At 32.6% G+C, this 15,432-nt stretch overlaps 1 long non-coding RNA gene across 1 annotated transcript; it reads right to left on the reverse strand.

Annotated features, from left to right (window-relative positions):
- Positions 1–14,081: 14,081 nt before the first annotated feature.
- LOC147409755 (uncharacterized) lies at positions 14,082–14,783 on the reverse strand. Its single transcript, XR_015183139.1, has 3 exons — positions 14,663–14,783; positions 14,440–14,508; positions 14,082–14,275 (listed from the first exon to the last, which is right to left on the reverse strand). It is a non-coding gene; the product is annotated as an uncharacterized LOC147409755 (long non-coding RNA).
- Between the last annotated feature and the right edge of the window lie 649 nt (positions 14,784–15,432).

Below are 15,432 nucleotides of genomic sequence, written 5' to 3' on the forward strand. Positions count from 1 at the left end.
TAGTCCCCATGATAAGCATATCATCCACATAAAAATAAAGAATGACACATGCATTATCAATGTTTTTAAAAGTAGACACACTTGTCATACTCATTGATTTTGAATTCATTTTTGTTATCATAACAATGTCAAATTTTTCGTGTCATTGCTTAGGCGCTTCTTTTAATCCATAAAATGATTTGACAAGTCCACACACTTTCTTTTCATGTCCTATGACAATGAACCCTTCTGATTGCTCCATGTAAATTTTCTCATTTAATTCACCATTTAGAATTATTGTTTTCACATCCATTTAATGTATTTAAAATTTATATAAAACAACAATTTCTATTAACATCCGAATAGATGTTATTTTCGTAATAGTTGAATACGTATCGAAATAATTTAAACCTTTTTTTGTTTGAATCCTTTGATAACAAATCTTGCCTTTTATTTATCTATGGAACCATCGAGTTTTATTTTTTGCTTAAAGATTCATTTGCAATCTATTGGTTTGCTTCTTGGTAAAAAACTTACTAGTTCTAATATATGATTTTACATAATAGATTCAATCTTACTATTCACAACTTTTTTCTAATATGGTACTTCAGGTGTGGATATAGCCTCTTTATAGCTTTGGGATCATTTTCTAACAAATAAATCAGAAAATCCGAATCAAATGATATAGAAATCATCACTCTCTTACTGCGTTTTGGTTCATTATCATGATGTATATTATTATCATGATCATTATTTGATGTAATATCATGTATTATTTTATTAAAATGTACAAGGAAACTTATTTTTTTTAAAATACTACATCTAGTGATTCAATGATTGTATTTTAATGCATATCAGTCACATTTGATTTATGCACAAGAAAATGATATGCACTACTATTATTGGCATAGTCAACAAATATGCAGTCAATAGTTTTATGTCCTAATTTGATTCTTTTAGGAATTGGGATCACTACTTTTGCTAGGCATTTTGTCTTTCCATAATTCATAAGGTGTCTTATTAGTTTTCTTATAAGGTATCTTGTTAAGAATGTAATTTACGGAAGGCAAAGCTTCACCCAATAAGTTCTGTGGTAAACAAGAACTAATTAGCATTACATTCAACATTTTTTTTAATGTTCAATTTTTTCTTTCAACAACTATATTTTGTAGAGACATGTATGGTGTTATTATTTGTTGAATAATTTCATGTTATACAGATAACTCATCAAAAGGTAATGAATCATATTTACCACCTCAATCTATTCTTAGGACCTTAATCTTTTTGTTGAGTTAATTCTAAACTCATTTGTATAAATAATGAGCATGTCCAAAACTTCATCTTTAGTTATAAGTAAGTACACATAAATGTATCTTGTGCAATCATCAATAAAAGTAATGAAATATTTTTTATCTTATCTACTTTGAATATATTTCAGATCACAAAGATCGTTGTGTATTAAATTTAAAAGTTCAAAAAAAATTTCAATAGATTTGAAAGATTGTTTTGAAAAGTTAGATTCCACACAAATTTCACATTTATGATTAACATAAAAAATAAATTTAGGCAACAATCTTAAATTAGTCAATCTATATAAAAAATCATAATTAACATGTCTTAACCTACCGTGCCAGACATAAGCTAACTCAAGCATGTAATTAGAAGAATTAATTTTATTAATATTAAAAACTTTGGATACAATAGTCATTACATTCAGTTTAAAGAGACCATCGATCAAATACCCTTTACCTACATACATCCCATTTGTAGTAAATACAAATTTGTCAGATTCAAAAATCAACTTGAAATCCTTCTTACTAAGTAAAGATTCGAATACAAGATTTTTTCGGATATCAAGCACGTGCAACATATCATTTAAAGTCGATTCTTCCCTAAATTAATTTCAACACAACCTTTTTTTGACCTTAAACTATTGAAGTTGAAGAGTTACCCATAAACAATTTTTCTCTATGTTTCACTTTCTTATATTCTGAAAAAAAATTCTTGTTAGAAAATGTATGTCGAGTGGCCCCTATGTCTACCCATCATTCTTTAATATTTTTCATTAAGTTGATTTCAGAGATAACTACAGAAAGATTAATGTCGGAAACAATTACCGTTGTATACATGGGATTTTCATTTTCGAAAATCTCTCCTACTTAGGTTTGGAGTCACCACTATTCTTTTTTTTTTTTTAAGTGTGAATGGTCACTTGGGAAGTACTTTTCAAAAAATCATGTTTTGTTAGTGATTCTCGAATGGATAACGGTCATTAATCCACTTAAGATCTAGGTAAAGAAATCCATATTAGGGAATATGGAAGGGATTAAACACCCTACTCCCTCCACCATAGGTGATAACATCGGATTCGATTGGTTTTGAAAAGAAGAGTGAAAAGTCAAAAAGATCCAATTTGTACCCTCAAGTATGAGGGACTTTGATTTTAATTTAAACCATTAAGGGCTTCCTTATTGACGATGAGGCCCTTTTATGGTCCATACTTTTGGGTAATTTTGCAAAATGTAGATCTTTTAGTCAAGGGCCCATTTCCACTAGGAAAGGGTTGAAGGCCTTAGTATCAAACCTTTTGTGGTGTGTGTGTATTAGTGTAAAAATTTTAGAGAACTGTTTTTCAACCCCTACCCTTTCGCCGAGTCGAAATCCAATCTACCGAAAGTAGAGGAGGGTACACATTACATCTTAGGGGTGATCTAAAATAACATAAAATTAAAATTAAAAGAAATTAAGAGAAGTAAAGAGGGAAAAGTGTAGAGGAAAAAGAGGGAGAAATTATTTTCTCTTTCTTTTTGTTTTTAGTCCATGTCCTACCGTGTTCTTCTTCACATATTAAAAGTTAAAAAATAACGAGTCCGGGGATCACATTATGGGGTTGGAAGGTGTTAGGCACCAACTCCGCCCGGCAAACGCCGGTCTCTACTAATTCTCAAATAAAATTACATTGCTGAAAAGACCTAAATAATAAAATAAAAAAAATTACATTCATGAACGCAATGGTTTTGCTCCCTCAGATCTGATAGAACAGCTCCTTGTATATCACTCCTCGCTTCGTTGTGTCATCGGATTTGCTTTAGATATCCAAGACGAGGTACTTTCTTCTTAGATTTGAATTTTCTGACTTTTTCTGGATTTTTAGGTATTTTTTAAGAGCTTCTAGGTGATTTTTGAGCTAAAGTTGGGGTATGAATGTTAGGTAAGGAGTTAGAGCTCCAACTAAGGGTTTATAGGAGGCTAGGGAAGCTTTTCAACCTACTTTTCTTAGGGTTTATTTTTTCCTACGAAAATAGGTTGTAGGGACCCCTATTTATAGATTTTTTAAGTGCTTGTTTTGATAGAGTTAGTGTTTAATTAGAATTGTTTTAGGTAAAGTTAGTATTTAAATAGAATTATTTTAAATAGAGTTATAGTTTAATTAGAATTATTTTAAATAGAGTTATTATTTGATTAGAATTCTATTAGGGTTTTGACTTTTAGTCTTACTTGATTGACTTTAAGAATTTGACTTTAGTCTTACTTAATTGACTTTAAAATTGACTTTAGTTTTATTTGATTGACTTTAAGATTTTAACTTTAGTTTTACTTGATTGATTTTAATTTTAATTAGGATTTCATTTTTACATTAATTAATATTTTAATTATTAATTTTAGAATTTTTAATTATTAAAATTATAAAATTATCGTTTTACCCTTAGAGATGATTTTTTACGTTTTAAATCGTTTTTCAATGTTCCAGGATGTTTTGGAATCAATTTTTCATAAGGAATGGGAATATTGGTTATTATCATTTATGAAATTTTTTGTGCGAAATGGTCTTGAACTTTATGAGGGGTATTTTTGTAATTTTAACGAATTTTGTGAAAATTGACGAAATGGTTTATTTGGTTTCGATTTGTTATTTTATGTGTTTGAAAGGATTTTTCTAAGCATAATGTAGGCTCTAGGGATGTTTTGATGTTAGGGATATTTTGGTAATTTAGTCATGTTTTAGTGATTTTTATCGTAAAACTTATTTTTGTCTGAAAAATGATGATTTCTATATTTTTGGGGTCATATTTTCCTAGCGTAGCATGGTTTCTAAGGTTTTGTTAGTTTGAGATACCTCATCCGAATTTCTAAAATACATCTAGTAACAAAATAGAGCATTAGAATAAACATTTATCATTGGGAACCGTTACAATCGGGTTGACGAGTTAATTAATCAGGCGAGTGCAAAAATGAAGTGTCTATAGTATGTTAACTTTTTTGAGAAAGGTGATGGGATTGGTAGGTGGATTAGGGAGGTAGGTTATGGTGGTGACATGTGTCCCATTATGATGATATTTAGTGATTGGTTGTGATTATTGGGTTGAGACTTGGGCTTAGGATAATTGTTGGGTTTTGAGTCTAATGGGCTTGGTGGTAAGTTGTGTGTGTATAAGGTTGCGTTTTAAATCTAATGGGCTTAGGTGGTGAGTTGAGTATGTATTTGGGTTAAGGTTGGGCTGAGTTTTATTTTGTTAAGGTTGGGTTGAGGGATGTGTGATGATGGTTTAAAATAAGGTAAATTTCTATCCCATGAACCAAGTAAGAAAGGGCCCTAGACTATTTATTGGAAAGATAAGTAAATATTTGGAGGGTTTGGGCATTGGGGCCCATTCTAATTTTTGTGGACTTTTGCATTTTGCATGGAGGCCCGTCCAAATTCGGATGTCTATAGTTGTCCCTCTTTGTAGGAGTTGCTTGCAAAGAATAGATGAAATCCTTATTTGAACGAACCCGAAGATTTTTCTTAAACAAGGTTTGTAAACATCGTATTGGTTTGATGAATGACAAAAAGTGGCTACCCAAGCAGGGGATCTGATAAGGTTAGCCTTTTGAATTATTTGACCTTGTGACATGGAACTCGTTTAAGGTATTGGATTTATGATAGTTTGGTGAAAAAATTTTAAACAAGAATTTTCCAACAAGTCTTGGGCAATTTGAATTTGGTTTTTGTAAAAATGTTATTTTTTCTTTTTTTTTTCTTTTTTCCCTCATTTTTTGGGTTGTTGATGAAGTACAAACTATGTGACATAGTTTTAGTATGTTCATCCTGCACAGACTACATTTCGTTTTTATCAATCCGTGCATGATGAATGGATTAAGAGCGCAACTTGGTTCAGGTTAGAGCAAAATCAAAATCGAACTGACCAAGATAAGTTCCATTATATGAGAACCATAACCAAATTGAATTGTTTTAGAATCGAACCAACCCAAACCGACCTTAATTCGGTTTGGTTCAGTTCAGTTCGGTTCCATGGGTTGCCAAGAGATTCCCTCATTTCTGCCAAAAGATTTACAGTTTGGTTGTAAACCGCAACCGCAGGTCGTAGGACGCAGCCGCATGTCGTAGCTGCAAAGAGAGAAATGAACCTGTCGCAAGTGGCAGGTCGCAGCCGTAGAGAGAGAAAGAGAGATGAGCCACTAGCAGCATGTTGTAGAGATGAGAGATATATAAGGGTTAGGTTTTGTAAAAAATTAAAAATCAAATATAAATTTAATATTTTATTTTAAATTGATATTGGTTCGGTATGGTTTGGTTTTTTATATTGTTTGAACCGAGAACCAAACCAAATTCATCGGTTATTTAATTTTAAACCCAAAACCGAATCGATACCAATATAAATCGAACCAAACTAATGCAAATTACATTGTTTGGTTCAGTTCTCGGTTTGAACCGAATTAAGTTGCACCCCGAGCATGGACTACTAGGTTCTTCCTCAGTCCATTTATCATGTATAGACCAAAATCACCTACTTCAACATTTTACCCAGTAGTACCTCACTTGTTTTCTTCCTTTATGGTTTTTCACATTTTTCACTCTCTAAGGCATCAATAGAGCCTACTCATGCTTTGAAAAACTCGATCAACCTCGATCTTGCGGCCTCAAGCTCATCTTCCGCTCTCGAAAATAGTCCCAACCTTACGAATCTCAAAAGGTACGTTATTGTAGACCCATTTTTGCAACAATAGCTTAACTCTTTGACTCATAGAGAAAAGGTTAGGTGGGACTCCAACAAGCTTGGGTTTACCCTCTCTTTGTCTAAGGTCAACATTATGTGGGACATGATGGAAGCTCTCATAGGATTTTGGATCCTAGAGCTCAACTTGTTTCATTTTGGAGACAATGAGATGACTCCTACAGTTGAGGAATTTGAGCACATTCTTGACCTTTTCCAAATGTCTTAGGTGGTCATGGCACACTTGCACGAGAGCTATAAAAAAAGGTATCGGCATTTTTTGGGGTTCCAAAGCAACAGTTAAAGTGAATTGATGGGGATTCAAATCTTTTCAACGTTTCTAAGGTTTTTTTTATTTCGGTGGCTTGAAGACATGGATTCCTTATCTCAATTTAACATTTTGACCCTATTAGTGATGAATCAACTCTTGCTCCCTTAGAACAATGAGTATGTGAATCCGACTTTGATAAGCATACTTGACCAAGTTCAACAGGATTTTAAACTTGCTCCTATGATCTTAAAGGAGACTTATCTACCCTCACAGCTTGCTTGAGCGGAAAAGAGCTAATATATCATCGGTATGCTTTATTGTTGTAGGTAAGATTTTTATTTTATCCGTTTTAAATTTTGAAACATTGTGGTTTAGATTAGTGTTGAATTGACTTCCCTTTTTGCGCAACTTTGGTTCTTTGATCACTTGGCTTTGACCGTGACCATTAGCCACCCTTTCAACGTTCATGCCGATTTAATGGTTTTGATGAAGAAGAGAGAGTTTCCCATCTGTTCTAGTGGCAAACTGGGTTGGTTTGTAAGTTTGCAGGCTTTGCCTGATGAAGAGGTGTGTTAGCTAGGCAACTTCCAACCTTCAATTTCCCCTATAATTTCTTTTTTACGAAGCTATTTTGCCATATTGATCGATTTGACGGGGGCTACTCACTACATCCCTCTTCGTGTGTTGAGGCAATTTGAAGAAGAATAAGGCATAGTGACCCACGAAGATTTTGGTGAGCTGGTTGGATCATTTTCCCCTTTTTCCTTCCTCGTGGAAATTGCATGATCAACTAGAGAAAGCTTAGAAGAATGTCATTATTTTAGACTGTCCCCGTATTTCCCGATTATTCATTTTCGAACTACCAACTTTGGATACAACAACAAATTGTTGGGAGGGCTAGTGTTATGCCTTCAATTTGAGTAAGGTCCTCTTGTTCTCATTTCTTCAACCACTATGACCAACTAGAAGAGATGAGGATGTCTTACAAGAAGATTGAGATGCTTTGACTACGTTCTAAGAATGAACTAAAGACCTAAATAGCTCGACTTGAGTCCTTGCGGTTTGAGGAGTATTTCTTCTTGAGGGGCAGAGATTGATAATCTATGGAAGAGGCTTACCCAAGGTTCCTGTTTTGATACTTTTGCATCTTACTTAGTGAGTCGTAATGCTTTAGACACTGAGGTGGTGATGATTGGGCAAACTGCCTGAATTCGTGCCCTAGAGGAGAGACTTATTTTTTTCTTTATTTCTTATCGAGATGTATGATTGGCACCATATATATATATATATATATATATATATATATATATATATATATATATATATATATATATTGTATTTTTTTGTTAGCAAAAATGTAATATAAAACTTTTAAGAGTTTGACTGAATTAAAAATAGGATTTTTATTTACTTGACCTCAGGTGTATCTATTGTTTTGAAAACATGAAGTTTGAATAAGTCCTGGATTTTTTCTTATCAGTCAAAATAGTAGTTTGAATTTTCATAACTTGTCTTTATCGAATAAATATTGTAGATTCAGAGTATGAAAACTTTTTGAAAAAACCTTTGGTTCTTTGATGATTTCTGTGTTTTTGCTAACTACTGAGGATATAGATATCGGTAGCTCTTAAGCTCCTTTAGAGTCATCCCCAATGCCCTTGTACTGGGTGAATATCGATTGAGCGTAGGACTTGGGATTTCGAGAAAATTTTCGCCATTCACAGTTTATACTTATGTGAGCTAGGATTTTTATTATTATTTATTTTATTTTATTTTTTGGATTCATATTTCCACTAGTGCTAGTTATGATTTTCACCAGACTCAATTTCTACATTTCTACCCATCGACGCATTTTATTGGTTTTCATTGTATCGGTGGCTTTGATCTTGCCATAGTATGATTTTTTTACCCATAGTGCATTTTCAAGTTTTCACTATGCCCTTTCAAATCATGCTCGGATTTTCTTTAGATTTTTTACATTACAATTCATGTTCGAAGTATTCGTGTCTTTGTGGCTTGGTGACTCAAGTTGAGATGTGAGATCATCGATTTTACTCTTATAGTGGCGCTATTTCTTAAGTAATCGATCTAGATTCTCTTATCGAGTTTTCTAACGACTTCTCGTAGTTTGATAACTCAAGTTGAGCTGCGAGATCAGCTCCTATATGTTTCAAGACACTCTTTTTTTTCGAATACATAAACTAGATTTCCCTCTCGGTCGTCTAATGACTAATAAAACTTGAGGTCCAAATTGATTTGCAAGAACATTAGTGTCTTCGTGTAGTACTGCCATCGTCATTATGGTGCCTTAGACCATTCCCTAATCCGAAAGGACTTTTGGTGGGACAAAATGTTGGCTTAGGTTAAAAGTAGTAGAAGGATACAAAAATGTTAAGGTCTGGGTTTAGCTAAAGTGGGTTAATCATGTGGGGTTTGTCTATTTTTTTTTTTTAAGGTGATCTACGTCTCTTCCCAACGTCTCTTAAACTTGTTTAAGCTGGAGATTTGGATCAAGCTTAAGATCAAATGTCCAGGTTTTTCATTTTTTTGCTTTTTTATAATTTTACTCATTCACAGTTTATTCTCGTGTAAGTCAAGATTGTTTTGATGCTTTGAAGTATTTATTGATAAAAATTTAAGTTTGTCAACTAATGAAGATGAAATATATCTTATATTTATGTTGGTAAAACTTTCAATAACATAATTGACTTAAGAGAAAATATAATTTCTTTGACCATTACAAATAATTTTTCTATGAAATATATTATTAATAATAGAGAAAAAGTTATAGTTAAATGTGAGAATCCAAATTGTGAGTGCCATGTCTCTATTATAAAAATTGTAAATGGTAAGTTATTTGTCATACCTAATTTTAACACAACTCATACCTGTATGGGTATAATAGACTCACACCATCATTCTCAAGTCAGTATTAACTGAATAAAGGATCAAAATTTAACTCATTTAAGAAATAATCAATTTTATTCTCTCCAATCCATAGTTGTCGATATGAGAGATGAATATAACGTATCTATCACACATACGAAAACTTGAAAAATAATAAAAAAGTTCAATCATGAAATACATGATTGTAAAGTTGAGCATATAGAAATATTGAATATTTTTGCCAAATCATTTTAGAAGCAAATCTGATAAACTTTTATTTTTTTTAAATTAATCTAAATAGTCATTTTCAACACATTTTTTTTAAGTATGTATATATGATTTTTAAAAGGGATATTTATATAATTAAATGGTACATTCTTAAAGGATAAATATCAAGGCATAATGTTTGTTGCAATTGCTCATAATTCAAATTATGGTATTTTTTTCACTTGTATATTCAATTGTTGAACAAGAAAATAAAGATACTTGAAAATGATTTTTATATTATTTTAAGATATCATATATACCTTATGATTTTAACAAAGTTTCATTTATTTCAGATAAACAAAAGAGTCTAATACTTGTAATTAATAAATATTTTCCTTTATCATATCATTTTTTGTATTTAATATTTTCAACAAAATTTAAATAGAATTTATAAATCAGAATTATTTAAAAAATGGGATAAGTACCAACTTTTTTCTTATGAATTCACTATTGAAAAGTATAGACAGTGTTATACGAATTTTATAAAAGACATTCCAATTTCATGAGTTAGAAAATCCATCGCATTGAGAAGAATAAATTTTACCGTCAATGACTTGACATCAACCTAGTCGTTTAAAGGTTAACATATGGAAGATCAACATTCAAGATATGCGATCATTATGTTGCAGTCGTTATAGACAAATTGGACACAATCGATTAACATGTAGAAATTTAATTTGAAAATAATTGTAATTTATTTTTATGTGTTTAATTTTGTATAACTATAAGGAGTTGTCATGTAATATCCAAGTTTGAAAGTAGTGGATCGGTTTGAAAGAATTTGGAAATTGTCAATAATAAATTTCAACAAATCTATCTCAAGATTCATAAAATAATATCGCAAATGATTTATTGATTTTGATGGAAACGAGAATACAAATCTCAATATTTCCTTTGATTAAAGTCAAGTGCAAAAAATAACGTATGTAGCTTTTCTTTTCTCCGAGTTTCGCGCTTTATCGACTGAGAAAATTGCTTTGATGATGACTTTTTTTGTGTTTGATCTTCTGTAGATTTTTTTTTCTTTCTAGGCTTCCTGTTTTATCGGTTGAGGAAGATTTGTTAGTTTCTAAAGAAGGGCTTTTGAGCACGATCTTCTTTAGAGATTTGTGTAAACTTTATTCTCTCCAAGTTTCGTGCTTTATCAATTGAGAAGGATTTGTTTGCTTTTAAAGAAGGGCTTTTGAATTTGATATTTTGTAGAGGTTTGTGTAGATTTTCTTCTTTCCAGACTTAGCGCTTTATCGATTGAGAATGATTTTTTTTGTTTCTGAAGAAGGCTTTATGCTTGATCTTTTTTTAAATCGAAGTCTGGATTTCTAAAGAACTTTGTTTTGATTCTGGAGGAGGACTTGAGAGTTTCTTCTCTAGAAGGAGAGCTTCTGTCTTCTGAGAGAAAATAATCCAGTTCCCTTCTAAATGAATGAGGCTTTAGTATTTATAGACTTAAAGATAATTTAGCTTTCTAATTATGCCCCGACTTAAAGAACTTTGATTGGTGTATCTAAAAGATCAAATTCGTCCAAATCTGATTTTAAGGATTTTATGGACCGTTGGTAGGTCAAGCTCATTTATTTAGGTGTGGGGCCCAACACTTAATATATGGATCACTTAACTTTATTTTAGATCATGGGCTTTATATGGAAATACCTAAAAACCTAGGCTTTAAGACCCTTATCGCACCCAATGGGCCCAATTTGGATATGTGGGCCTATTTATGGATTTTATGGACTTTTTATTTATTTATTTATAAAATTTGTAAAGGTCTTCTCAAAATTTTGATGCCTACAAATGCCCCCTCAAGGATGCGTTAGCTGAGGACGATGGATCATTGACCATGCGATAAGGACACGAAGCTTGGGTGATGATAAATCATTGTACTTTTACTTCTACTTTCATCCGAAGTTGAACATTGAAATGAATTTCTTTTATCTTTTTGACTTGGTATTTTGTAAGATTTACTTGGAAAATTGCGAGGATTTAATCTTGAAGAAACTAGTCACATGCAGCTTGAATTTGCAATCTTGCGAGAAAGTCGAAGAAATTTTTTTTGTTTATGGGTAAGCTTGATTTGAACTCGCGTTCAAATTTGCAACATGCCAAACCGACTGAGCAAAGGATCCGAACCCGTTTCGTTATTTCTTTTTGAGAATTTTTGAGGATTCTATCATTTTGTGCAAAATGATATATTAGGGTTTTTTTTTTTTTTTTTTACATCATCTCAAAGACTCCAACAGACTATGGACAACACATGCTTTGGGTATACTTTTTTTTATGAAATTGAGTTGGAATCAAATTGTATGATCCAACCCAAATGAAAATGGGCATGTGCCCTTTCATTCACACCTTTATAACATGGCCATGTTCTGGAATCATTTAAAAAAAAAAAGAACAAATGGAGGTTCTCAATCTCAACCTCGGGAAAAACAACCAGCCCATTTGTCTTATTCAAGCTGATGACTCATCCAAGCTATAGCTATGTGCTATGATGATGTCTTGATGCTACAAAATAAAGGACATGATAGTCTCTTTCAAGCTCTTGTCTCATGTGGTGTGAATTTCGACCATCTAGTGGGCTGACTTGGGGAATGATGATAATCTCTTTCAAGCTTTTGTCTTCATCTTCAATGTTTCAACAGAACTCAAATTGGGGAATCTGACTCAAACATTTGCATTTGACTCGACTAGTTAAAATTCTGAATTGATCTTAGGAGCTCCACTGAGTTGCATCTGAGTCACCTCAAATTTAACTGGGTTGAGTTAAATTGGTTATAATGGGTTTGATTTGTTGAACGCTGACCCAAAGGAGTGCGTTTTCAAAATTTTGATCCCGCATGTTTAGATAAAACTTCAAAGTTCAAAATCCTACTCTGATTTGAAGTCGAAAACTAGAGCCCACAAGAGAGAGTGTCCTTCCTCTCCTTGCTATTTTATATTTGGAGATAGATTGTTCGTCTTGGGCCCCCTCTTTTTTTTTATTTTATTGTGATCCACAAGAGACTTCGTTTGGACGCATAAGAGTAAGAACAGAGAAGTTTGGGAATAAGTAGGAGATTAGTGTCCAACTACAACAGAACAGAAGGTTTTATGAACTATGGAGAAATATCAAGCAACTAAAAGAGAGAGGAGAGAAACTTTGGACTTTCCTCTTGATGCCAACACGCACATCCAATAGCCAGTGGTCAAACAAGTACATTGATCCATCTTTTTCTTGTTGGAAAGACATACAAAGAAGCCTACAAAAGGTACGTCCCCCTCACTTTGCCTTTTTTTATTTATTTATGCCACAACCTTTCTGGCAGCAACAACGCCCCTCACAAATAGCTTAATCACCCTGGTCTCTTTTCTCTATTTTGGTTGTCTCCCTTCTAGTTTTTACTTTTCTTTGTCTTTTCATAGGGTTAAAATCTCCAGATTTGATGAGAACTAGAGCAAGTTCTATAATGAAAGCGACATTGTAGACGTGGGAATCTTTCACCAATTGATTGATGGTAGACTGGCCATGATGATTTCATCGCTGGTGTAATAGAAGACAATCAATCGTAATTGTTTGTCTCTTATTTGATCCTAATTGCCTTCCTTCCACTGGACTTTTGAGATGGTGGTTGTACTATTCCTATTACCTCTCGAAGTCCCACTATAACATTTTTGATCTACAGCGGCGGATTTTTTCGCCGCTAAAAGGTAATTTTTCCGCCGGTAAAAGTTATTGCGGCGATGAGCAGCGGAACCAAAGATCCGTCGTTGTTTCCTCCGTCGCTAACTATAGCAGCGGATAATGTATTCCGCTGTTGCAGGTAGTACCTTTAGCGGCGGATATTAATATCCGCTGCAATAGGTCGAATTTTTAACAAATAGAATATAATACATATAGCAGCGGATATCAATATCCGCTGCAATAGGTCAATTTTTTAATAATATAGTATAATACATATAGCGGCGGATATTAATATCCGCTGCAATAAGTCAATTTAAAAAAAAATATATAACACATATAGCAACGGATATTAAGATCCGCTGCAATAGGTCAATTTTAAAAAAAAAATATAACACATATAGCGACGGATATTAAAATCCGCTGCTATACGCTTTAAAAAAAAAAATTATTATATATCCTTCAAAAATAATATATAAAGACAGAATTTCTATCCACTGCTGTAATTTTTTTTCATATATATATATGGGAAATGTTCAACACCCTAAGCTTTACCCTACACTTTAACAAACATGTTTTGTCCTACATGGGTTAGAAGTTTTGGAATGGACTGACTTTTGGTGAGGATGATCTCTATGATTAGAAAATCATCCTCATAAAAAATCAGTCCATTCCAAAATTTGTATCCCCATGTTTACAAGTTGAAAAATCGTGGACCGTCCATTTTTTGTAAATCATTTTTTATGGTGTTAGAAATTTTGGAATGAGCTGATTTTTCGTGAGAAAGATCTCCTCACCATAGAGATCATCCTCACCAAAAATCACATCATTCCAAAACTTCTAACTCATGTAGGACAAAACACGTTTGTTAAAGTGTAGGGTAAAGCTTAGGGTGGGGAACGGGACCCTATATATATATATATATATATATATATTGGGGGGGGGGGGGGGGGGGCTTACCTTATATTTCAGCGTGCCTTATATTTCAGCGTGTCAAATTTGGTATCATAAATAATATAGAATGAGAGGCTTTAAATAATTCTAACAGTCAAAGAGATCTCTTTCCGATCAACTGTTGAGTATCAATTAGACAAAAATCAAACAAAAAATTTACCTTGTAAGTGGAGGGAATGTTTGGGACACAAAAATATCTACAAACATAACCGCAAATCTCACACCACAGCTTTTAGGATTCAACGCACAGGCATAGAACATCGCAAACTACAATTAAATGGAAATCGAGTCACAAGTGAAAGTGAGATAACCAAAGGAACAAAAAAATTGTTGATTTCAAGAACCACTTATTCAATGCTAATCAATAACATAGATAAATGAAAAGGAGACGCCACAAAAAACAAACAAACTGGAGTTAAAACTAGACTTACCTGAGCAAACTTTGACTTGTAGGCATTCAAAACATTGATCTAAAATGACTGGAGAAGTGTTTCAAATACCTAACCATCGAAATACGAGGAGATGGATCAGACATATGTGAAGGTTATTATTACTACTTACTAGTTTCTGCCCTACATGCTATGCTCAAGGACGAAAAACAAATGCGAGTGCATCAAGTAAAGTAAAAATAAATAAATATACCATAGGTAATACCTTAATCAGACGTCCACCCTCAGCAGATGATTTAAGATGCTCACAAGTGGGAATCATCAAGCTATCTAATTTCTCAGCAACAACATTGCCCCCCAAACTATGTCAACCAAATCCTTTTGGATGATTACAACTACGTTAATAGATATGTCCATTGAAAAAGGAAAATGATTCTTAGAAGAATGCTGGAAAGGGAGGGTGACTCTTTAATTTTACCTCTTTTCTTTGTCTTGATCTTCCAAATAATACAACAGATAAGTATTCCCATGACAACTGGTACTGATACCATCACAATCATAGGTTTTTTCCTCTTTCTTGAATCACCATTTATATCTACATTTCCATTATGGTTAGAAAGTTTAGAAAACAAAAAAAAATAAATAAATAAAGAATAAAGAATAAAGAATAAAACACACACACACACACAAGGACATAAACTTTTCTCAATTACCTTAAAACAAGTAGCTCATTAAGAACAAAGCATAATATCATTGATAATATACTACATGGTTTCACAACTTTTATATAACTTGGTTTAGCTTTTTTTTAATAATAATAATAATTATTATTATTATACCTATCCTTAATTGTTTTTAGTTTCCACCCATAGATGAGGAGGTGTTTGGCTACCAAATAATAATCAATCCAATCTCTATGATGTGAAAAAATTTCCCTTGTGAAAAACCATTCTAAGTGTCTTAATGTAGTATGTATAATGCATTAGTTATGTTACACTGTCATCATATTTTGGACTTTGTTTGAATTATATGTTG

The sequence above is a fragment of the Akebia trifoliata genome, chromosome 2, assembly GCF_017979445.1.
Source record: "Akebia trifoliata isolate Shusen 1 chromosome 2, ASM1797944v1, whole genome shotgun sequence".
Lineage (NCBI taxonomy): Eukaryota > Viridiplantae > Streptophyta > Magnoliopsida > Ranunculales > Lardizabalaceae > Akebia > Akebia trifoliata.